The sequence below is a fragment of the Bufo bufo genome, chromosome 2 (assembly GCF_905171765.1).
Source record: "Bufo bufo chromosome 2, aBufBuf1.1, whole genome shotgun sequence".
In the NCBI taxonomy this organism is placed as follows: Eukaryota; Metazoa; Chordata; class Amphibia; order Anura; family Bufonidae; genus Bufo; species Bufo bufo.
In genome coordinates this window covers 715440215-715466063 of record NC_053390.1, presented here as the reverse complement: position 1 = coordinate 715466063, position 25849 = coordinate 715440215, and the positions used below count along the sequence as shown (strand labels likewise).

The following is a 25849-nucleotide window of genomic DNA, read 5'->3' as shown; positions in this document are numbered from 1 at the left end:
CAACCTGGGAAATGAGCAATAAGCAAAGAAAGACGATGGCTTCATTTCCATCAACCATCACCATAAACCTACCGTGTGCATAATGCTAAAAGCAGTAACAGGAATCTAAGGCCTGAAGCACACATCCGTACCACGTTTTGTGGTCCGCAAATCGCGGATCCACAAGACACAGATACCGGCCGTGTGCGCTCCGTGACAGACAAGAAAAGGACATTTTTTTTGTGGGGCCACGGAACGGAGGCACGGATACAGACAGCACATGGAGCGCATCTTTTGCGGGTCAATTTAAGTGAATGGATCAGCAGCCAAACCACAAAAAATGCAGCTCTGATGCGGGCCTAAACAAGGTTTGTGTGTATGAGGCCTACTTTTCTAGGACTTCTTCTATTCTACTTCTATGCACCTGTACAGTCAAAGGGGACTACCTGCCTAAAGTGTTTTAGCGTTGGAGTGGAGGATTTGCCAGGGAAATAATGCTCAGTTCTTTTTTTACAGGAGGATCCCTTGTGTCGTCCGTTTTCTTCCCAAAACTGGACAACTGCTTTAAAAGGGGTTGTCTCATCATGGACAATGGCGGCATATCACTAGGATATACCCCCATTGTGTTATAGGTGCGGGCCCCACTGCTGGGACCCGCACCTATATCGAGAACAGAGCCCCTCACCAAGCTGGCTCCCCATAGAAGTGAATGGGAGCGTACCGCACATGCGCAGACACCGCTCCCATTCATTTCTATGGGGCCGACAGAAATAGCCGAGCTAGTGCTCGGCTACTTTCGCCGGCCCCATAGAAAATGAATGAAGGGCGGCTGCGCAGTGCACCCTCCTTCACTTGTGGGGTTTCGTTCTCAATATAGGTGGGACTCGCACCTATAAGACAATGGGGGCAAATCCTAGCAATATGCCCCCATTGTCCATGAAGAGACAACCCCTTTAAAAGGGGTTGTCCGGGTTCAGAGCTGAACCCGGACATCCCTCCATTTTCACCCTGGCAGCCCCCCTGTCATGAGCATCGGAGCAGTTCATGCTCCGATGCTCTCCTTTGCCCTGCGCTAAATTGCGCAGGGCAAAGGCATTTTTAGGAGTTCCGGTGACGTACCGTGGCTCTCCATGGGGCTGACAGGAACCCCGGTGATGTCACCGGCACTGATGGGCGGGATTTAGCTCTGCCCTAGCCAGTAAAATGGCTAGGGAAGAGCTAAAGCCCGCCCCTCAGAGCCGGTGACGTCACCGAACACACTGCCGGGCGGAAGTTACCACCCGGCAGTGTGTTATTGAAAACAAAAGAGCCCATGCCCTGCGCATCGGAGCATGAGAACCATCTCTGAACCCCGACAACCCCTTTAAGGAAGCCCACACACATGACAGATTTTGTTGCAGATATTCCTGCAACTGGAAAGTCTGTTCCATTTGACAGAAAGGGATAGTTTTGGTGACCAGCACATCGATCTCTGCGAGGCTCATTCAAAATTCAGAAATTTATGCAACGCAATCTGCCGTGTCTGAAGGCGCTCTTACACATTGCGATCAAGTAGTTTTGCCACAATTGTTAAAACCTCACGGAAAAGCAATATAAATTTGTGAAATCTGCAGGAAAAAAAAAAAAAAAGAGAAACTTGAGACATAAACGTGATTTGGTTATCTCGCTCTTGTACATTTCAGGGGACTATTACCAGTATTTATTTAGTCCTGAAAGTGATAGAAATAATATACGTAACCAAAGTGTTTTGGTCAAACATTTTTTAGCCATTTCAGACATGACGCAATATGCCTCTAATGTCAGATAAGTGCGGGATCCACCTCTGGGACCCGCAGACATCTCTAGAACAGGGCCCCCAAAGTAAAAGAGCGCACTGCACATGCCAAGTAGTAATGGGTCCCAGAGGTGGGATCCACACCAATGTCAGAGATAAATTTCTGTAGTCAGCAAAAATTATATTCACATCATTGTTAGGGCTCATTCATACAGCCGTTCGACCATGCCCGTATTCCAACCCGCAAACAGAGGGTCCGCAAAATATACGGGCACCAGCTGTGTGCACCCCGCATAACGGATGCGGACCCATTCACTTCAAATCTGTCTGCAATCAGGAAGGTCGGTGCGGAACGGAGGCACAGAACCCCACGGAAGCACTATGGAGTGCTTCCGTGGGATTTCTGTCAGTGCCCCCACACCGCAAAAGAATAGAAAAGGTTCTATTTTTTGCGGTTCGGACAGATCACGGACCCGTTTAAGTAGAAAGGGTCTGGATCCGCAAATTGCTGCCCCTAATGCACGGAAGGGCCGAACAAAGGACATGTGAATGAGCCATTATAGAACAGAAGACATCTTTAAGCTGAAATGCTTACACAAGATGCATTCGGGTAATAATTTACTAACGTCACCTTCTCTCACACGGTAGGACATTACAACCAATGCTACAGCTCCAAATTTGTGATCTGACCAACAAATATATAGCGAATAGCAAGAAGTATGTATTATAACATAGGACGCATAGTATGGTGAAATTCCAACCATGCCTGTAAATATATCACTGTATGCATAGACTGTCACAACTTAATAAATACAGATAAGTCGGGGGGAACTACAACAAAAACACAACAGAAATGGGCCCAAATATTAGAACAAAACAATGACTATGATATAAGGCACAATTGAAGGGAAAACTGGCCTTACAGCAAGTGGACACTACCTACCCTAAGGGAAAACATCCTGCACAGGAACTTACCTCCACTGTCCTAGTAAGGCTTCATGCACACGACCGTGGAGTGTTTTGCGGTCCGCAAATCGCGGATCCGCAAAACACAGACAGCCTTCAATATAAATGCCTATTCTTGTCCGCAAAGCGCGGACAAGAATAGGACAAGTTATATTTTTTTTGCGGGGCCACGGAACGGAGCAACGGATGCGGACAGCACACTCTTGGAAAAGCCCTTTAAGAAGGGTTCTTGCGATGCCAAAATTTTGATTCGGTTTCCATACCATAAAAAAGTATTGCGATACTCGATACACCAAAAAAGCAGCATGCATTCCGCATTTTATGGAACGTCCGGCCCATAATCGAACAGTCATACTCTATTTTTTTTTGGGGGGGGGGGACAAGGGGACTAAAAAAAATAAAATAAAATAAAAAAAAATTGTGAATCGCGGGGTTTTTATTTATTTATTTTTCTGTTGCGGCATTAACCACATAGGAGATTGTTTTAATATTTTAATAGTTTGGACTTTTCAGACATGGCGATATGTAATATGTTTATTTATTGTTTATACATTATATATGTAAAATTGGGAAAGGGGGCCATTTATACTTGAAGGGGTTCTGCAGTTTTTTTAAACGGATGATTTAGCCTCTGGATAGATCATCAGCATCTGATCGGCGGGGGTCCGACACCTGGGACCCCCGCCGATCAGCTGTTTGAGAAGGCAGCAGCTCTGGCAGAAGTGCCGCGGCCTTCTCACTGTTTACCACAGGCCCAGTGACGTCACGACTAGTATCAACTGGTCTGGGCGGGGCTAAGCTCCATTCAAGTGAACAGAGCTTAACCCCGCCCAGGCCATTGATACTAGTCGTGACATCACTGGGCCTGCGGTAACCAGTGAGAAGGCCGCTGTGCTATTGCCAGCGCCACAGCCTTCTCAAACAGCTGATCGGCGGGGGTCTCAGGTGTCGGACCCCGCCGATCAGAAGCCGATGATCTATCCAGAGGATAGATCAGTTAAAAAAAATAAAAATATGCAGAACCCCTTTAATTTGTGTTTTTTATTTTTACTTTTTATTTAATAATTCCCCCCCCCCCCCCCCCCCCTTAGGGGCTAGAACTGGGATATTTTAATAGATCTATTAGGGTGAATAGGACGTTACACTCCCCCCGCTGCCCTGTGCATACTACACACAGCAGCAGGGAGATTACCATAGCAGCCAGGGCTTCAGTAGCGTCCTGGCTGCCATGGTAACCGATCGGAGCCCCAGGATTACACTGCTGGGGCTCCAATCACAACTGCCACTGTACCTCCAATGAAGAGGGGAGAGGGGACCCTGTGGCCACTGCGGCACCAATAATAATTAACCTTTAATACAGATACAAGAGGCGGGTGCTGCGATCAGTGGCAGTTAACCCCACAGGTGCCAGCTATGTGATTCTGCCATCGGCATCTGCCTCCCGCACCCTCCTCCTGTATCTGTGGCCAGGCCTGGTACCTGCTATTCTGGCTGCTTGACTTTGGGGCTCAGGCCGATTCTGGGGAGGACACAAAAACACTCAGGAGGAGGAGGATTCCGCTGCCGTCCGCCGAGCTCACTAGCTCAGACGGCGCAGCAGTTTATTACCTTCCCCATTCCACCTCCTGCTTTAATTAGCCACACATTAATTGGTGGCAGTGGTGCGGGCAGCTTCAGAGACCGCTCACTTTATTCGGCTCAGCGGCGGCCACGTCATAGGAGGGAGGGAGTCCCTCCCTCCTTCTCCACTGTCTGGCCAGACAGAACATAGCATACGCCGAGCGCCATGTTCTCTCACAAGAGGAGATACTAGACTGCACAGTAGCACAGTAGCACAGCAGCACAGCCCAGTATAAAAAAAAGGAACATCCCGAAAAGATACTGGCATAAAAGTATTGATTGGGTATCAAAATTTCCATACCCAAAACAACCCTATTTAAGACCCAGAACTATTACTCATTGAGAAACACATTGGACAGGACCAACCCCAATACCAGGAAACCTCTGAGTTACCACCCAAAATTGCATCGAAAAGTGGTGTTCTGTGGGATGGGGTCTTCACAAAGAAAACACAAGAATTTATAAAATATGATGGCATTAAAAATCCATCACAGGAAATCCAGGGTCTTCAAGACGATGGTCTTCTCAAGGAGGTGGTCATTTAGACAGATTTCACCCTATAGTCCATTGTCACATAGACACAATTAGAAGTCAGATATTCTAAAGGGTCACCAGTAGCCATCGGTGATTAACGCATTGATAGATTTCCATCTAATTAATTCTGGTCATCTTAGGTCACATATGCTACCAGTAATGGTTAACTATAATGATCACACCACGTGGCAATCGTTAGGAAATCACTTAATGAAATATGCTAATCAGGCGACATTTATTGGCACAGTGTCTAAAATAACTCATGCAGACAATGGAGTGTGATCAGGAAACGTTCTGGAAGAACAAGTAAGACAAGCACATCAGTAAAAAAATTTACTACAGTCAAACCTGAGGTCAGGTCCTTAACTACAATGGTGAGTACTACAGTAAAATGCGGCACACACATGGCCGGTGTACACGTTTTGCGGATAATCAATTTGCGGACAAGTGAATGGACCCTATATGGCAGGGGCAAATAGCAGATTGATAACTGCATGTAATACTAAACCCCAGAAAACAAGCCTGCATGTGGCCTCCAAGCACCATGGAGGTGGGTATAGACATTTGGAGAGAAAGCGGAGACTATTTCTGTCTGCGGGCTCATACACTGTGCCATGTACTCATGCAGAGGTATTTCCATACGCAGACCATGGAAGAAAAATGGCATTTCAGGTCACGGCATATAAGTCAATGGGGATTAGTTAAAATCCACATAAAACTGCCATATGGCTTCTTCGTAAGTGGACGAGAACTGCTTGAAAACGCTTGTAGGAGCTTCTAGGGAAGGTACACGATGGCATGGTGTGCATGTGAACCGTGATATTGGTACAGTATTTCAGACTTGTGCACACAGATCCCAAGAGAAGGTGTTAAATGCCACAAGTCTACAAGGATCCGATTTTAGGAGGACCTCTCAGCTCTCCTGTCATGTCAGTTTCAGGATCTACTTTTATCCTCTAAAAAAAAATCTAAGGCATTGTTTCTTGGACACTCTGCATTGTGCCTTTGCTCAGTTATTCCTACTTGAAATGCATGAATTGACAACTGGGTGTTACTAGTAGGCGGTGTTTAGGTGTGCCGCTAAACAACGTCCAGTCAGTGATGCCAGCATCTGACTGTAGGGACATGCCCCTTGGACATGAGAAATGATAATACCCAATGTTCTTCATCACTTTGTAGGAGGAGCGGCACTAGCAGAGATGTAAGAAAAGATGCTACCGAATGGCTATTTAACGAGAAATGTACTATTTACTAAAACAGACATGGCTTTTTTTTTTATGTGTTTTCCTAGAGTTTCATATTGATGACCTATGACACACCTAGCACCCCCGCTGAGCCCTTAGTGGTACAGAGCATGTAACTTCTGGAACTGGTGTACAAAAACCCATCTGCCCTTCTGTATGGGCCTATATAAAAGTCTATAGGTGCCCCATCACAGAACTATACCACGAAAATCTGTACTATAGCTGTGAGCCATTAATTATGGGGGGCTGTAAGCAGACGGCCATGACTCCAGATATTCCCAAGAGTTCTCTACGACACCTCTCAAGTCATGGCAAATGTATAAATGTGCCTGCTAAAATGTAGAAAATCCAGAAGTGGATTCAAAAGGAATCACTCTCGCTTTGGTTGGAAAATCTGCCCCAAAAATCTTCATGTGAACCTACCCCTAAGGCAACCTGCGCACAGTTCGTATTATGTGCGGATAAGGGTACTTTCACACTTGGGTCAAAGTTTTCCGGTATAGAGTTCCGTCCTAGGATAAGTTTTATCCTAATGCATTCTGAATGGAGAGCATGCTGCATTTTTCTCTCCGGCCAAAAATCCTAAACACTTGCCGGAATGCTGGATCCAACATTAAAATTGCCGCATTGACAGATCCGTTCTTCCAGTCCGCACATGCGCAGACCTTTAAAAATGAAAAAAAATAAATAAATAAATAAATACCGGTTCAGTTTTTCCGGATAAAACCGGAGAGACGGATCCGGTATAGCAATGCATTTGTAAGACGGATCCGCATCCGGATCAGTCTACAAATGCTTTCCGTTTACATACAAATTGCCGGATCTGCCTGCCGGAATCCAGCAACGCCATTGTGAAAGTACTCTAAAACATGCAGATTGTTGTCTGCAGCATAATACAGTACTAAATAGAATCTAAAGCTTCCATGCACAAACTGACCTGTGGTGAAGATTTTGTAGATCGCAGTATGTACTGTATCATTAGCAAATTACGTGCGGAAGTGCAACAAAAACCGAATAAAAATCTGTGCTGACAATCAGACTCCAGCAGCAGAAGCATGGAACACATCGCCCCAAGTTTTCAGCCTACATTTGGACAACATATGTAAGGGAACACGGGCCTCATATGTGAATGAAGCCTAAACCTTCACATAAACAAAGCTGATAAAGCCCTAATACATACAGTAAGTAAAAAGTCAACCCCAAGCAAAGAGCTCAGGTGGTTGCAGAAAACGACCAGGAGGCCCTCATTGTGGGGATTTAGCATGTTTGTAGATGAGGAGTAGATACTTAGTTGAAGTATCCGGGTACTGCCACACATTCATGCTTTTTGATGCAGTTTAAGCCAAAATCAGGTGTGGATCAGAACAGGAGGGAACCTTCACTTCATGAATCCTCTCTTGGTTCTGGCTTCCAAAATTGCATAGAAAAACCTGAACGTGTGGCAGCACCCTCAGGTGAGACTAGAGGCCCCTTTACATGGGCCGACCATTAGGGCAATTATCAGGAAGGAACGTTCGTTTCCACTATCTGCCCAGTGTAAAGGTGGAGCTGATCACTTAATGAACAGACAAGCACCTACTCCTTGGGAGAAAGCGCTGTTGATGCTGACCAGGGGGGGAATAGTGATCACAGTAGCAGAGGCGATTGCTGAATGTAAATCTGGCTCTCATTTCTGATGAAAATCAGGCAATTATCAGGAACAAACCCGTTTCTCTCGATAATTGCCTGCACAGTCATGACAGGTAAAGGAGCTTTAAGGCCAGTTTCAGAAAAGCGTGTGTGGTCTGTGTGATAGCTGCACTTCCGAATAGACCTCTGCTCAACTGTCCTAAACCCACTGCATCAGTGATCGATGATGCACCAAGCTCCAGCCTGACCGTGGGTCTACAATCCTGAACTCCACATCATAGATCATTCTGGTGACCTTGGAACATTTACAGACATTCGAATTGGAAACGGGTTTAATAATAAAGAGCAAATCCTAGCAAGGGTAAATTTACATGTGGTTGTTTTGTTGCAGAAGGCAATGCACATGGTGCAGGAACAACCTTACATTTAGATGAATGGAACTGAACTGTGCACGCACAAAAAGGTCTACGACAAATCTGCTGCATCTGAACACAACCCTACATATACACTGATCAAGGTCTTTAAGAAGCATAAACACATTAGAATTTGCAGAAATTAATTTAAATCACAGCCTCATAAAAAATGGATTAAGAGCTTTCAAACTACGACCCTGTTCACACCCGTCTGAAAACATCCAACGTCGTACAAAAATAAGGAAGAGCAAACGATCTGATCATTTCTTCAGAAGCACCACGTGTGATGCCAGATGTTTCTCCATCCAGCTATGAATGGCAGACTAGTACATAAAGCGCACAGTCAGGCATCAGTTCTATCTGTCCCAGGCATAATGATGTATGGCCAAAATAGCGCGGTACTGTATAGCACGGTACGGTGCCATCATTATAACGGAAGATACGCCAATGCACCAGACACAAATGGATCAAATGTCTCAGGCATAAAACAACCGGCCAGACATAACTGTTCACATGTGAACACAGCCTCTCAAGTCTAATCATTTTCATTAAAAAAAAAAAAAATCCTCTTACACTTTGGTCTTCTAGTTAGAATTGCGTATGGGATGCAGGGCTGAGATTCTGCAGAACTTTTTAGTATCTGCGTAGACTTTGGCAGGAGCGTGTTTATGTGCCTCCTCCATGGTGCCTGCCTATAGGTAGGAGCTGGGATGGGAGGTAAAGCACTTCACCAATCCAGATGGTGCCGTCCCTCGCCCCAGCACAGCATTCCAGTATGTGCTGACAGAGCCAAGCGTTGATGAGGATTATAATAGAAGTGAGACCGTGTCACGAGCACACCACCACAAACAGGGAGAAGAGAAAAAATAAAATAAAAAACACTAAACTAGACCGCCAGCTATAGGCACAGTATGGTCCCAGCATTCACACATTTGTCTCTCCGCTGGGACTCTCAATCCAATTCATAGAACGATCGAGCATTCTTTCCGAGATATCCGAGCCCATAAAAGCAGGCAGGGAGAGACCTTAGAGTACACACACATGAGAACGCTTAAAATGTGTTTAGACAGTCGCATGACGGATCCGCACAAAACGTGAGTGTGAAAGTAGCCCTACAGAAAGAATTTAACGGCATTTCTAAGACGTCCGACTGCAGCTACAAGGACTATGCCCTTTGTCAGTCCTCCTTCCATCTATAGACCAGGGGCTTGTGCCGGGGACTCCAGGCACTGTGCAGACGTCACTGCAGGAGCCTTTGGATTTTAGGAAATAGATTGAGAAAGTCCCTCAGGGCTTCATGTCCTTTCTCTGCATGCCTGGCAGAAGGAATGGTGAAGACCACTCACCTTTCTCCTCCGCTGGACAGACAAAAGAGCCTCCTCGGTGGTTGAGAGAAAGTCCCCCTCCTCTGCTCCATACGAGGGGGACTGCAGTATTTCCAGCTCTGGAGAGCTTTTCACAAGGCACTTTCTAAGGCAGCAGTGAGCAGTCGAAGCTCAGGGATTAGAAAGAATTTCCTTCAGAAATGCTGCCAGCGTTTAGTCATGCCCACTGCCAGATCACAGAGTGCAGGTTTAGCCCTTGGTCAGATGAAGACACCAATGATGAGGAGGACTTCCATCCCAAGATCAAGGTCCGCAGGGATGTGCAGCACGGGGCCAACGCTGAGCCTGTCGTCGCTGGACAAAGGGGGTGGAACTAGGGCGCAGGCATGTCAGCATTCCCAGTTGCCTAGCAATGACAATGAAGGACAGCATGCACGAATGAAAGGGGAGCAAAAAGTTGGTAGAGATGAAGATGATGAAGGCTCTAAAAACACTCCTGCCTGGGTGCTCTGTGCTGGAGACCACCAGCGCTTCAGCTTCCTAGTCAACTGTGTCTAATTATAATCTGCCTTGTAGAGTCTTGTAAAGAGGATGCACAGTAAGCACTTTTACCTCCCACAACTCAGGAGAACACTTGGCATAGAGGAGAGCAGGGCTAGAATTAACACCTGCACTGCTGCGAGGAGACAACCCACCATCACATCACCCGCTATTAAATCAGACCTCTTGTATGGCGGAAGGAGAATCTAGGGTTTATGCTTTTCTGTATCAAAGTAAGAATATAACATACCAGATCAGGCATGCTCAACCTGCAGCCCTCCAGCTGTTGCAAAACTACAACTCCCAACATGCCCAAACAGATTACAGCAGGGCATTGTGGGAGTTGTAGTTTTACAACAGCTGGAGGGCCGCAGGTTGAGCATGCCTGTACCAGATGATACGTATTCTCATATATGTGTTAGTGTTTACCCCAGTATTGGGATAATAAGAAACCAGAAAGAACGGAAATAACAAACAAAAAATTATTATAACATTATGTTAAATTATTAGGCCACATGGACCTCATAGATAAAAGGGCGCCACTTGTGACTTCTACGAGCCATACGGAAGAGCCATGCTGCACGAGAAGCTCCTGATTCTGGCAGATTTAGGCTAGGGAAACACGTGTTGCGCAACAACAAAAAATATTAAAAAAAATGTTGTAGCATTTTATTTAACAGTAGTCAATGGTGTCGCAACATGTTAAAACTGCAACGCTCACACAAAAATCCAACTTGGATGGATTTTTTGTGATAGTCGCGTCGCACTGCGACACCATTGACCTTATTAGAAGTAGCATTAAAGGGGTTGTCCCATGAAAAATTTTGTACAGTTTTCAAACTGGCACCTGGATCTCAATACTTCTGTAATTGCATGTAGTTAAAAATGTAGTATAGCCACTGAGTTATTCAATAAAATGTATCTGTACAGCGCCACCTGCTCTTTGTTCTTTTTCTTATTTCTTTGACCTGCTCACTGAGAAGGCCGCACATGCTCAGTTTCAGCCAACTGCCTCCTGAGCTGTGATAGGGAGAGCATGGACACGCCCCCTGAGCTGTGATAGGGAGAGCATGGACACGCCTTTTCTGCAGCAGAAAAGACACGCCCCTTGAGCTGTCCGCTTGATATAAATCTAGGAGAGCAATGAATGGCGAGATCTCTGGATCCATGTGAGGTACAGGGCTGGTTCTAGCTTTGTTGGAAAGAGATTGTCATGTACTATAGGATGTCTGATTTTCATCTTTTACAGTAATCAAGGGATAACTTTTTATTTTATTTTTTAAGCCAGACAAGCACCAAGAAAAAGATGCAGTGTGGAAGCACCCTCAGAGCTAACCCAAACCAAAATTTGCACACAATGATCTACGTAATGTTTTTTAGAATGTATATATCTACTGTAGAATGGCAAAGAATAAGCAGCTGCTTGTGAAGGATGCGAAAATTAAAGAACACCTGTCAGCAGGATCAACCCCATTAAATCAGGAATAATCCCTGGTACAGTTGATTCTGCTAAGTAAAAAACAAAACTAAAAAAATTCTCATTTAATGTTCCTCCAACGCACTGTTCCTAAGAAAAATAACTTTTTATAATTACGTATAAAAATTAGATCTCAGGAGGAGGTCATCATTGGTGCATATGCCGAGCATCTCCTGTACCTGGCATGCAAAGAAAATTGGCGTTTTATAATTCACCGACATGTAACATCTGGCCACAGCAGGGCTTTTTTTTGCATAGGGTACTTTCACACTAGCGTTTTTCTTTTCCGGTATCGAATTCCGTCCTAAGGGCTCAAAAATTAGGAAAAAAAAACTGATCAGTTTTTTTCTAATGCATTCTGAATGGAGAGCATTCCGTTCAGGATGCATCAGTTCAGTCCCCCTTACGTTTCTTGGCCGGAGAAAATACCGCAGCATGCTGCAGTTTTCTCTCCGGCCAAAAATCCTGAACACTTGCCGGAATGCCGGATCCGGCAAAACAGATCCGGTATTGCGGTCTGCGCATGTTTAGACCTTTAAAAATAAGAAAAATAAATACCGGATCTGTTTTTCCGGATGACAACCGGAAAGACGGATCCAGTATTGCAATGCATTTGTGAGACGGATCCGCATCAGTCTGACAAATGCATCCGTTTGCGTCCGGATTGCCTGCCAGAATCCTTTGCCGCAAGTGTGAAAGTACCCTTGTGTGAAAAAAATAAACAAATAAATAAATGTATGAGGTGTTTTTCAAGAGACAACATTGTGTAAAACCACGCTAAAAGACATTCACTTAAGGTGGGTTCACATCACATTTTATACACAAAACGTATACATCAACGGATGATTCAGACAAATGCCATAAAGCTCCATTGTAAGGCCTCATGCACACGACCATTGTTTGGGTCCGCATCCGAGCCGCAGTATTTGCAGCTTGGATGCGGACCCATTTACTTTGATGGGGCCGCAAAAGATGCGGACAGCACTGAGTGTGCTTTCCGCATCCGTTGCTCCATTCCATGGGCCTCAAAAAAATATATATATAATTAGAATAATAATAAATAATAATAATAAATAATAATATTATTATTATTATTCTTATTATTATTAAGTCCGTTTTGCAGACAAGAATAGGCAGTTATATTAATGGCTGTCTGCTCCATTTCGCAAATTGCGGAACGCACACGGACGCCATCTGTAAATTATAATATATATATTAGTTAAGGCTCACATGTCAGCCTGTATTTGTGGGAGGGGCAGCAGAGGTGCCTTTAAAAAGCCAAGGCGCGCATCCCTCCTTGCCCGTGAGCCATCTGTGCTGGTCCCTGGCCCACAGAGGTGTCTTCTGCGCAGCAAGCTTTGAAGTCTTCCCCTTTGATAGAGGTGTACCCCATTGTAGCAGCAGCTCAAGTTTGGGGCAGTCAATGGGCCAATTCATCTGTAGTTTTTGTCACTGATAATCAGGCGGTGGTAGACATCGCCAAAGGCAGATCTAAGTCTCCGTTCATCATGTCATTTGTCCGTAGGTTGGTCTGGCTTTCCCTCAGTCACAATTTCATGTAAGGGCTCTTTCACACTTGCGTTGTCCGGATCCGGCATGTACTCCACTTGCCGGAATTACACTCCGGATCCGGAAAAACGCAAGTGTACTGAAAGCATTTGAAGACGGAACCGTCTTCCAAATGCTTTCAGTGTTACTATGGCACCCAGGACGCTATTAAAGTCCTGGTTGCCATAGTAGGAGCGGGGAGCGGGGGAGCAGTATACTTACAGTCCGTGCGGCTCCCGGGGCGCTCCAGAGTGACGTCAGAGCGCCCCATGCGCATGGATGACGTGATCCATGCGATCACGTGATCCATGCGCTTGGGGCGCCCTGACGTCACTCTGGAGCGCCCGGGGAGCCGCACGGACGGTAAGTACACTGCTCCCCGGCTCCCCGCTACACTTACCATGGCTGTCAGGACTTTGGTTACCATGGCTGCCGGGACGCTACTCTGAAAAAGCTAAATGTCGGCTCCGGCAATGCGCCGAAACGACGTTTAGCTTAAGGCCGGATCCGGATCAATGCCTTCCAATGGGCATTAATTCCGGATCCGGCCTTGCGGCAAGTGTTCCGGATTTTTGGCCGGAGCAAAAAGCGCAGCATGCTGCGGTATTTTCTCCGGCCAACAAACGTTCCGTACCGGAACTGAAGACATCCTGATGCATCCTGAACGGATTTCTCTCCATTCAGAATGCATTAGGATAATCCTGATCAGGATTCTTCCGGCATAGAGCCCCGACGACGGAACTCTATGCCGGAAGACAATAACGCAGGTGTGAAAGAGCCCTAACTTGCAGGCATATCCAGGGCACACAAAATATCGCCGCAGATGCCTTGTCACGATTTCATACCAAGTGGGTTTATCCCCTCCAGCGTTCCAAACTCTGGTTATGGATTAAAATCGTACATTGATGCAGCAAAAAGTCTGGTGCGAAATTCTTGGTCTGTCAACACGTCCAGAAACTATAGAACAGGCTGGAATGATAGGGGCTTGGCCTAAATAGGCTTTGCACCTCATGGTGCCATTGAAACATATGGTACTATTGGTTTTGGGTTTTCTGCCCCCCCTTCCCTTTTCTCTTTAACTTTTGTGTCTCTGATTATTTTCCTCAGGTGAAGTAAGCCAGTTGGATACCGGGCAGCTTCAGGATTGGTCAGTTTGGCTGAAGGGTCAGTGATTATTATTGGTTTTATCTGTTGCTGTCCGGTTGCTGGGCCTTGTTCTATTTTTATCTAGGTCCTGGATTGGTTAGCGGTGCGGTGCGGCAGGAAAGCTACCTATTTAAGAAAGTATCGTACCTGTGGAGATCAGTCGCCGTGTCAAGAACAGAGAAGAGGCTTGTCCCGCCCGCCCGCCCTCCCTGAATATTGTCACGGTCTTGGTTTCATTTCTGGGGGGGAATTAGTCGCTCAGAATTCTGGGTGGACTTAAATTAATTCAGTAAATGGACTTTAATATTATAAATATGGTTTTATATTGGTTTAAAGTGGTTGAGTTATGTAACCCCCAATAATTTAATAAAGACCGCGGCCTTTTCATCCATTTGAAGTTTGTGTTGTATTATTAATTATTTAAAGGGTTATTGTTGAATATGGCACCATGTGTTTCACAAGTTCACGCTCCTTCACCCAAGACATGATACCGGCAAGACTGCATACATCATGGCTTTCTTGGCATACCGCCATTTGGAGCTCAGACTGTCCTACAACTCCATAAAGTTATACCCGGCCGGGGTACAGCATTTCCCCACGTTGGAAGATCCGGACTGTAGGTCAATTTTCTTGTCACAGCCGATAAAAGCCACCCTTAGGGGCATGCAAAAGAGTAGTGGGGGGACAAGCACTCTTAGACAGCCGGTGTCAGGAGAACTCTTTAGGAAGTTATCCACCTCCCTAGATGGCAATCCTTTTGGGCTCCTTGCTAGTAGGGTTGTCAGAGCGGCCATGTACCTGAGCTTATGTTTTTTTAAGGCCAGGGGAGTTCACCAGCTCCTCTGCCAAAGTCAAAGGTTTAACTAAGGGCCAGCTGGTCTGGTATGACGACCAGTTCATCCTGTACCTCGCTTCTTCCAAGACATCCCAAGTCGGTCCTCCAGTAGGGATCAGGTACTTCCCTACTTTCAATGAATGGTGCCCGGTTCAGGTCTTCCAGCAGCTTTTTGCGGTGTTGGGAAATTCGGCCCAAGACAGCCCTTTGCTTCCGTTCTTAGTCTGATACATCACGCCATCCTAGTTCATTGCACACATCCGTTCTCTAGTGGCGGGTTTAGGTTATGATCCGGAAACCATTTCGGGGCATTCTTTCCGCATTGGAGCTGCATCCGCAGCATCAAAGCATAATGTCCCAGCTCACATTATCCAAAAAATGGGTCGCTGGCACTCTGCATGCTACGGGCGGTACATTCCGAATCCTCACAGAGCGATATCTGAGGCTTTCTGTAATCTGGTTTTATGACGTACTGCGTGTATAATAAAGTCCTTTCCTACGCTACCTGGCTTCTTTGCCCCCTTATAGGCCTACCCTCATTCATGGCTAAGGGCACACCACCAGTCATTCAGTCCAGAACTTCTCACACAAGGTCCTCAAATAAATTTTATAATATATATATATATATATATATATATATATATATATATATATATATATATATATATATATATACACATACATATACATATACATATACACACACATATACACACACAGAACTCCATAAAGATAAAAAAGTACAAAAATCTTTATTTACCCAACCAGGACATGCAACGTTTCGGCTCTATGCTGGAGCCTTTCACAAGCAGTGCATATAGACAAAGGGCCAGATTTATCATTAGCTCAGGTCAGAATAATGGAGTGAAAAAGTCCCCAAAAAAGTCCCAAACGCTAAAACTGCGCACAAATTTGCGACTTTTTTCTGCTCTGCACTATGCTCGCCAGTTTTCTGAAAGTGGGCGTGTTTTCTTATGTAAATGAATCTCTAGACAGATTTACTATTGGGACTATTTAAAAAGTCGCAATTTCACTCCAGTGAGGACCATGCTTATCTTATGAGACTTTTTAATAGAACATGCGACTTTTTCATAAAAACGTGCGACTTTTGTAAAGCTGCTTACTGACGGATAAACTGCTACCGTCAAACCACATTAATTACAGTCTTAAAGGGCCGATCATAAATCTGACTTGGCTAAAACTGACTTTAGCCATATGTTAAAGTGGAGTGAGCTGTCAGAGTAATGATAAATCTGGCCCAAAGTGCTCAGTATATATAGCAATCTCAATTCATGTGCCAATTCATTGCAATTTACATAACATGTGCAATCAACTCCTAACAATTTACAAACAATCAATCATGTAGTACAGTGAAACAATGAAAATAATAAATTAAAACCAAGATTTCATATATCTTATGATCGCATGATATATAACAGTGATTAAAATACATTCAAAATATGAGAGAAACTCCATATGTGTACATAATCAATCTCATTATTGGTGCCATATGTAATCAATAATATAAAGTGCTAAGTGCTTACTAGATGATATCACTAACGAAGGGTGAAGGAGGAGTAATGAGGCGAATGGCTGCAATCAGTATATTGCCATATATAGCTACATATATTATATTATATCATATACACACACTTTTTTTTCTCTTTTTTTTTTACACACTTTTTTGCATGCAGGAGTCTGCAGTATAAAAAGCATAGTGTACCACACTTTAGCCTGCAAAGTACAGCAAAAAAAATAAAAAAAAATAAAGTACTTTACCTTCCTCCACTGCCTGATTCCTCTGAAGACCTGAACCATTAGTGCAGCTTGCAGAGAACACAGGTAGTCACAGACGTGGCCCCTTTAAGAACATTTCCCATCATAGAGCGGAATGTAAAATTATACCAAGTAAATAGTGAGCGCCTCCCGGTGAATCAGGTTCTGCAATCATTACACAAGAGTGGACTCCGAGAGGAAAGTGAAGGAGGGGTGCGGTGCGCCGGCCTGTCACCGACTAAAGGTCAGGAGCCTGGGGAAGCACAAGGAGGAGCTGCCTCCCAGCATTATTTGAAAAACGCATTTCTTGAAATCTCTAAATCAAGACATCGAAGAACCTGAATCACAGATTAGAACCACCCGCTAGGTTCCTCAAGCCAGAAGGAGAAAGAATTAAAGGGGTTGTCCCATCTCAGCCAGTAAGTGCTAGCTAGGGTTGGACATCAGTGCGGCAGGATCTCCATACAGGGGTGGACTCGGACCCTAAAGTGGCCCCATGTTGTAGGCGGGGCAACATAAGTAGGTGGGGCCAGTAACATCATGGTGCAGCACAAAATACTGCCACTGACGCTGCAGTATTCAATTGTATCAAGTCCTATTGATGGCTAGACAGTTCAATTAAGGAGGGCACCTACAGCCGTTGGCGTAGTGCCCACAACGCACAGCATGCTACACTGTCTGTAGTAGGGTTGTTGCGGGTATCGAATTATCGATACCCAATCAATACTTTGTATTTGACATTTACCTATACTAGGCTGCACTACTGAGCAGCCTAGTATTAGAGAACATGGCACGTGCTGCTCTCAGCACACTCCATGTAATCCTCAGCAGCACAGGGGAGAAGGAAGCACTCTCTCCCTCCTGTGCCACTGCTGCCGCCACCAATGAAAAAAAGAGAGGTGGGGAGGGGCTGTGGACACTGCACCAACAACGATATCTAAACCATTAATACAAATACAGGAGGCGGGTGCCGGCTGCAAAAATCACATAGCCGACACCCAACCTCTATGATAGGGCGCTGCTAACCGCGGCTGTTAACTGACACGGATCGCAGCGCCCCATCATAGAGGTCAGGTGCCGGCTATGTGATTCTGCCGCCAGCACCTGACTCCTGTATTTGTATTAAAAGGTTACTTATCTTTATTGGTAGCGCAGTGCACCTCCCCCCCACCCCCAGTACTAAACATTGGTAGTGCTGTGCGCCCCCAACCCCCAAGTAATATAATCATTGGTGGCAGTGGCCACAGTGTTCCCTCCCCTCCTCCTCATTGGTGGTGCAGTGGCAGCTTCTGATCAGAGCCCCAGCAGTGTAATCCTGGGGCTCCAAACGGTTACCATGGCAGCCAGGATGCTACTGAAGCCCTGGCTGCCATGGTAAGCTCCCTGCTGCTGTGTGCACAAAGCACAGGGACAGTGAAGTCCTATTCACCCTAACAGATCTCTATTAGGGTGAATAGGACAAGGGATGAAAAGATCCCAGGTTCTGGCCCCTAAGGGAGCTAAGTTATTAAATAAAAAGTCAAAAAAATAAAATAAAAAAATTATATATTTTAAAATCACCCCCTATCCCAATTTTACATATAAAATATATAAACAAATAATTCCATATCTCCACGCCCAAAAAAAGTGCAAACTATTAAAATAGAAAAAAAATCTCTCCTATGCGGTGAACGCAGTCACAGAAAAAAATTAAATAAAAACTGTGCGATTCGCCAAATTTTTGTCAGATTGTCCCCCAAAAAAAATAGGATCGGACTGTTGAATTATGGGCCGGATGTTCCATAAAATGCGGAATGCACGCAGCTTTTTTGGCGTTTTATTTTTTTTCGCATGGTATTGAATGGTATCGAGTATGGCAATACTTTTTTTATGGTATCGAAATCTAATAAAAATTTTGGTATCGCAACAACACTGCTGTGCTACGCTATTTACACATCTCCCATTCACTGCCATGGGAGTGAAGAAAAAGGCGGAGAGCGGGCTGCTTGGATGTTCCTTTAATTTTGGCATCCACAGTCTGGCGCCTAAAGTGGTTATTCCCATCTTGGCCATGAAAGATCAAGATGGGACAACCCCTTAAGGACCCATGACGTACCGGTACGTCATGTGTTGTTCCGATCACAGCCGCCCGGTGGGCGGTGATCGGAACAAGGTGCCTGCTCAAATCATTGAGCAGGCACCTCGGCTAAATGCGCGTGTCGGCGATCGCCGCAAACCGCAGGTCAAGTCAGACCTGCGGTTTGCAGCTTTTACCTGGTGCGGCGGTGCCATCCGGTCCCCATGGGGCTGTGGGGGGGACCCGATGGCATGGAAGGCAGCGCGCTGCCTTCCGTTAAAGAGCCTGTGAGATCCAGCCCCCTGGATCTCACAAGCCGGAAGCTGTATGAGTAATACACACTGTTTTACTCATACAGCCAATGCATTCCAATACATTAGTATTGGAATGCATTGTAAAGGATTAGACCCCCAAAAGTTCAAGTCCCAAAGTGGGACAAAAAATAAAGTGAAAAAAAAAAGGTTTAAAAAATAAAGTTGTCCTCAAAAACAATTAAAAGTTTCAAGTAAAAATAAAACAAAAATGTAATTTTCCCCAAATAAAGTAAAAAAAAAAAAATTGGTAAAAAATAGGGGGGGGGGGGGGAGTAGTATACATATTAGGTATCGCCGCATGCGTTACAACCTGGTCTATAAAAATATCACATGATCTAACCTGTTGTAAATAACAAAAAATAAAAAACAATGCCAAAACAGCTATTTCTTGTTATCTTGCCTCACAAAAAGTGTAATATAGAGCAACCAAAAATCATATGTACCCTAAAATAGTACCAACAAAACTGCCACCCTATCGCGTAGTTTCTAAAATGGGGTCACTTTTATGGAGTTTCTACTCTAGGGGTGCATCAGGGGGGCTTCAAATGGGACATGGTGTCAAAAAAAACAGTCCAGCAAAATCTGCCTTCCAAAAACCGTATGGCATTCCTTTCCTTCTGCGCCCTGCCGTGTGCCCGTACAGTAGTTTACGACCACATATGGGGTGTTTCTGTAAACTACAGAATCAGGGCCATAAATATTGTTTGGTTTGGCTGTTAACCCTTGCTTTGTAACTGGAAAAAAAAATTAAAATGGAAAATCTGCCAAAAAAGGGAAATTTTGAAATTGTATGTCTATTTTCCATTAATTCTTGTGGAACACCTAAAAGGTTAACAAAGTTTGTAAAATCATTTTTGAATACCTTGAGGGGTGTAGTTTCTAGAATGGGGTCATTTTTGGGTGTTTTCTACACCCTGTACAGAATTATTAGGCAAATGAGTATTTTGACCACATCATCCTCTTTATGCATGTTGTCTTACTCCAAACTGTATAGGCTCGAAAGCCTACTACCAATTAAGCATATTAGGTGATGTGCATCTCTGTAATGAGAAGGGGTGTGGTCTAATGACATCAACACCCTATATCAGGTGTGCATAATTATTAGGCAACTTCCTTTCCTTTGGCAAAATGGGTCAAAGGAAGGACTTGACAGGCTCAGAAAAGTCAAAAATAGTGAGATATCTTGCAGAGGGATGCAGCACTCTTAAAATTGCAAAGCTTCTGAAGCGTGATCATCGAACAATCAAGCGTTTCATTAAAAATAGTAAACAGGGTTGCAAAAAGCGTGTGGAAAAACCAAGGCGCAAAATAAATGCCCATGAACTGAGAAAAGTCAAGCGTGCAGCTGCCAAGATGCCACTTGCCACCAGTTTGGCCATATTTCAGAGCTGCAACATCACTGGAGTGCCCAAAAGCACAAGGTGTGCAATACTCAGAGACATGGCCAAGGTAAGAAAGGCTGAAAGACGACCACCACTGAACAAGACACACAAGCTGAAACGTCAAGACTGGGCAAAGAAATATCTCAAGACTGATTTTTCTAAGGTTTTATGGACTGATGAAATGAGAGTGAGTCTTGATGGGCCAGATGGATGGGCCCGTGGCTGGATTGGTAAAGGGCAGAGAGCTCCAGTCCGACTCAGACACCAGCAAGGTGGAGGTGGAGTACTGGTTTGGGCTGGTATCATCAAATATGAGCTTGTGGGACCTTTTCGGGTTGAGGATGGAGTCAAGCTCAACTCCCCAGTCCTACTGACAGTTTCTGGAAGACACCTTCTTCAAGCAGTGGTACAGGAAGAAGTCTACATCCTTCAAGAAAAACATGATTTTCATGCAGGACAATGCTCCATCACACGCGTCCAAGTACTCCACAGCGTGGCTGGCAAGAAAGGGTATAAAAAGAAGAAAATCTAATGACATGGCCTCCTTGTTCACCTGATCTGAACCCCATTGAGAACCTGTGGTCCATCATCAAATGTGAGATTTACAAGGAGGGAAAACAGTACACCTCTCTGAACAGTGCCTGGGAGGCTGTGGTTGCTGCTGCACGCAATGTTGATGGTGAACAGATCAAAACACTGACAGAATCCATGGATGGCAGGCTTTTGAGTGTCCTTGCAAAGAAAGGTGGCTATATTGGTCACTGATTTGTTTTTGTTTTGTTTTTGAATGTCAGAAATGTATATTTGTGAATGTTGAGATGTTATATTGGTTTCACTGGTAAAAATAAATAATTGAAATGGGTATATATTTGTTTTTGTTAAGTTGCCTAATAATTATGCACAGTAATAGTCACCTGCACACACAGATATCCCCCTAAAATAGCTATAACTAAAAACAAACTAAAAAACTACTTCCAAAGATATTCAGCTTTGATATTAATGAGTTTTTTGGGTTCATTGAGAACATGGTTGTTGTTCAATAATAAAATTAATCCTCAAAAATACAACTTGCCTAATAATTCTGCACTCCCTGTATTATGTAAGCCTCGCAAAGTGACTTCAGACCTGAACTGGTCCCTAAAAATTGAGTTTTTGAAAATCTTAAAAATTTCAAGATTTGCTTCTAAGCCTTGTAACATCCCCAAAAAATAAAATATCATTCCCAAAATTATCCAAAAACATGAAGTAGACAAATGGGGAATTTAAAGTAATAACCATTTTTGGAGATATTACTATGTATATAGAAGTAGAGAAATTGAAACTTGGAAATTTGCAATTTTTTACAAATTTTTGGTAAATTTGGTATTTTTTTATAAATAAAAAATATTTTTTTGGACGTCATTTTACCAGTGTCATGAAGTACAATATGTGACGAAAAAACAATCTCAGAATGGCCTGGATAAGTCAAAGCATTTTAAAGTTATCAGCACTTAAAGTGACACTGGTCAGATTTGCAAAAAAATGGCCAAGTCCAGAAGGTGAAATAGGGCCGAGTCCTTAAGGGGTTAAATGGAAAATATTTCTCAAACTGTAAATAAAAACTGGCCTATAGCAACCAATCAGATTCCACCATTCATTTTCCAAGGGAGCTCTGAAAAATGAAAGGCGTAATCTGATTGGTTGCTATGGGCAATGAAGCCAGTTTTCCTTTACACCAGCTTTGATAAATTTCCCCAGTATGTTACACTACTATCCACCCACTAAACCACCAGGGACACCGTCTCACAAGCTTTTCCAAATGTAATATTAAAAGGGTTGTGAAAATTTTAAAAAGCACCCCCCCCAGGCATATACTCACCTACCCTCCTTCAGGCCGTGTTTGGCTACAGAGAGGACGTGCCCGTACGCTCCGCCGGCCTCCGATGTCATGTACAGTATACACCTGATGCCAGTGGTGTCCAGGGCATACAGACATGTCATCGCTACAGTCAAGGCAGCTGGCGGGTGGAGTGAAATAGGCGATTATATGGCGTTTTATCACATTTCAACTGGGGAAGACCTGTTTTTCATAACTCTTTAAATTATGGAATTGTCATTTAGGCAATTCCCTTATATTTTACACCTCTAAATGTGGAACTTTACTTTAAGGCAACATAAGCAAGTAGAGCATATAGTAAAGCCAACTGACTAACAAAATGACTAACTTTTAATAGCACGGTATAGGAGGACGGTATATTTTTATACGGCCATCAGAGCTTGTGATGACGAGAAGAACGCTTCAACTTATGATTCACCTTGAAATTGTATATAATTACAACACTGTCTCCTTTAATCTGAACGCAGACACAGATTATTCAGCAACGACGAATGACAAGTGTTAATAACACGTTTCTGACAGGTTTAGTGGTTCAGTGCTTATAGACAGAAGCTAGCCCGAATAGGCAGAGATGCAGTGTAAAGCATGGTGAATAATGCAGCTAAAACTGACAACACTTGGGCTACTTTCAAATCAGTGTTTTGGCATTCCGGTTTTGAGAGCCGGCAGAGGATCGTATGTATTTTGCGGTCCGCCAAACACGGACCTGCAAAAAACTGATCACTTCCGTGTTGCATCTTTTTTTTTGGGCAGATCCATTGTCACAATGTCTGTCCTTGTCTGCAAAATGGAAATTTTTTCTGTTAGCGCCCACCGCAGTTTACCACCTGGCCCACCTTCTCCATAGCTTCCCTGCGGTCTTCCCTTCTTCTCAGTGATCTTACAGAGAAGCAACCCAGACACCTTTCATTCATATATTCATCCCTACTTCTAGATCCATAGTTCTATCTCTCTAGACATACCATATCTATATGTGGGGAGTAAGGGGTTAACAATGCATCCTGGGAGATGCAGGCACTTGCAGAGCTGCTGCCCACCCACAGAAAGGCCCCTTACAGACAAGCATGTCCGGATTAGGTCAGTTTTGCCTGCGATCGCGTTCAGTTTTTATCGTGCGGGTGCAATGCGATTTAATGTGTTTTGCACACACGCGTGAAAAAAATAAAAATAAAAAATGTATACAAACATCTCTTAGAAACCATGTGGGAAAAACGCATCGCATCCGCACTTGCTTGCGGATGCAATGCAATTTTCTCGCAGCTCCATTCACTTCTGCGATTTTCATAGAACATGCTGCGATTTTCACACAACGCACAAGTGATGCGCGAAAACCAACGCACATGTACACAACCCCATTGAAATTAATAGCTCCAGATTCCGTGCGTTCGCATCACGCATTGCACCCGCGCGGAAACATCGCTCGTGTGAAAGGGGCCAAAAGGAAATAAAGTCCTCCAGATAGGGAGTAAACATTTTTTTTTCATTTGTGGGATGACCACTTTAATATGTGGAGCTCGAGAACTAGCAGGTCAGCATTACCCCAACAGCACGACTGGTAGATATTAAGCCAAAACTAAACGGGGTTTGTGGCTTTACACTGACGACCTATCCTCAGAATATCAGAGCCACGGGGGGGCTGACTGAAAATTCCACTGCCAGTCATCTGTTCTTGGCACTCGTGCTCCTTCCTCTTCAAGATTACCTGCACTACGTCCAGGGTGGATTTGATTTAAATCAAACTGATTTAAATCACTAGTCAGTAAGGCTTGATTTAAATCATAGTTTTCTTGCTGGTATAACTTATAATAAGTAGATGAAGATTTTTAGAACAACAACTTTTCATATTAGTTTGATTAGGTTGATTCTGCATTCATAGGTTTGTAGAAGTTAGGATTAAGGTCTTTTTCTCAACTCTGTTCATGTTATAACATTTTTGCTGTGAAGAAGAGGCATGTGATCTCTGCTGAGTCAAATTCAGTTTTGAGAACTGCAAAAGTAAACCAAGCATCTGTGATAATATCTTGTAGGCAGAGAAACTGCCCAATAATCTTACAAAAACCTCTGGAAGAGCATGACATTGTGAATGGATTAATGGAATTTATTTACCCAAAAAATTGAACATATACAGTCTTAGGCCTCATGCACACGGCCGGGTTCCGCGGTCCGTGGTAACCCGGCCGGAATTCCTTCTGACAGCGGGAGCCCACGGCGTCATTGGTTGCTAGGACGCCGTGCGCTTCATGCCGCCGCTGCTGTACAGTGATACACTGGTATGATCTATACGAGTCTATTACTGTAGTGCAGCGGCGACATGAAGCGCACGGCGTCCTAGCAACCAATGACGCCGTGGGCTCCCGCTGTCAGAAGGAATTCCGGCCGGGTTACCACGGACCGCAGCCATGTGCATGAGGCCTTATTCTACATAATTAAAAAAAACTAATCTTTATTTCATGATGAATAACCTTTGGATGGTAATATATTTTCCTCAAAAAGCATTTTATATAAAAAAAAATCCGATTTAAATAAAAGAAATCTGATTAAAAAAAAAAAAACGTTTTTTTTAAATCATTGATTTTTACTCACCCTGACTACGTCTCATTTTAGATGGAAGACCAGCGTTATTACAGCTGCTGGTCCCATTCAGACAGCTAATGGGCAGGGGTGCTGGGAATCGGACCCCGTCAGTCTGATACTAATCATCAATAAACTCCAGCGGTCATTCAGCACTGCCCCTTCATCTCTAGATACAGCCCCTATAAAGAGTCCATAACCTACAGCAATAGAACAGGAGAATACAGCGACTTAAGGAGCTGCAAACTTACTGCACGGTCACAAAGGACCAACCGATTTCTTCTAAATAAGAGGAGGAAGAGAAGGTTAAAAAAAAATAAAAAAATCAGCAGAGCAAACCGGTAATAAAGCCAGTGACATGGTAACAGTCAGAAGACAGAAGTGCTTATTTATTTGTGGAGCCACGTGGGCTGAGTTTGGGCGCAGCGCCAGCACAATGACTAGCTGCCAGCCAGGTCACATGACCACATACCATTCCGAGCAAACAGATCATCGTAACCGGTTCACTGACTATACTGTAACTAGGGGGCGGTCACAACACAACCTCCTGGTCACCTACGACTGTCAGCGCTGCATTCATATTAATTCCCTCAGGTTGCAGCATAGTGCATTCTTCAGTCCTTGCTTTACTCTGCACACCGCGTCCCCACATGCTTACTCTTTAGGCTACTTTCACACGTGCGTTTGGTGCGGATCCGTCTTGTATCTGCACAGACGGATCCGCACCGATAATGCAAACGCTTGTTTCCGTTCATAACGTATCAGTTTACATTATTCATAAAAAAATAAAAAAGTCTAAGTCAAAACGGATCCGTCTTGACTTGCATTGAAAGTCAATGGGGGA

At 44.2% G+C, this 25849-nt stretch overlaps 1 protein-coding gene across 1 annotated transcript in view; it reads right to left on the bottom strand.

Moving 5' to 3' along the window:
* Nucleotides 1–10001, bottom strand: part of LOC120991014 (microtubule-associated tumor suppressor 1 homolog) — a 100323-nt gene extending 90322 nt beyond the window's left edge. Inside the window, exon 1 of the mRNA XM_040419904.1 lies at nt 9506–10001. The gene's annotated coding sequence lies outside the window, so the exon portion shown is untranslated. The remainder of the gene's footprint in view (nt 1–9505) is intronic.
* Nucleotides 10002–25849: the final 15848 nt, after the last annotated feature.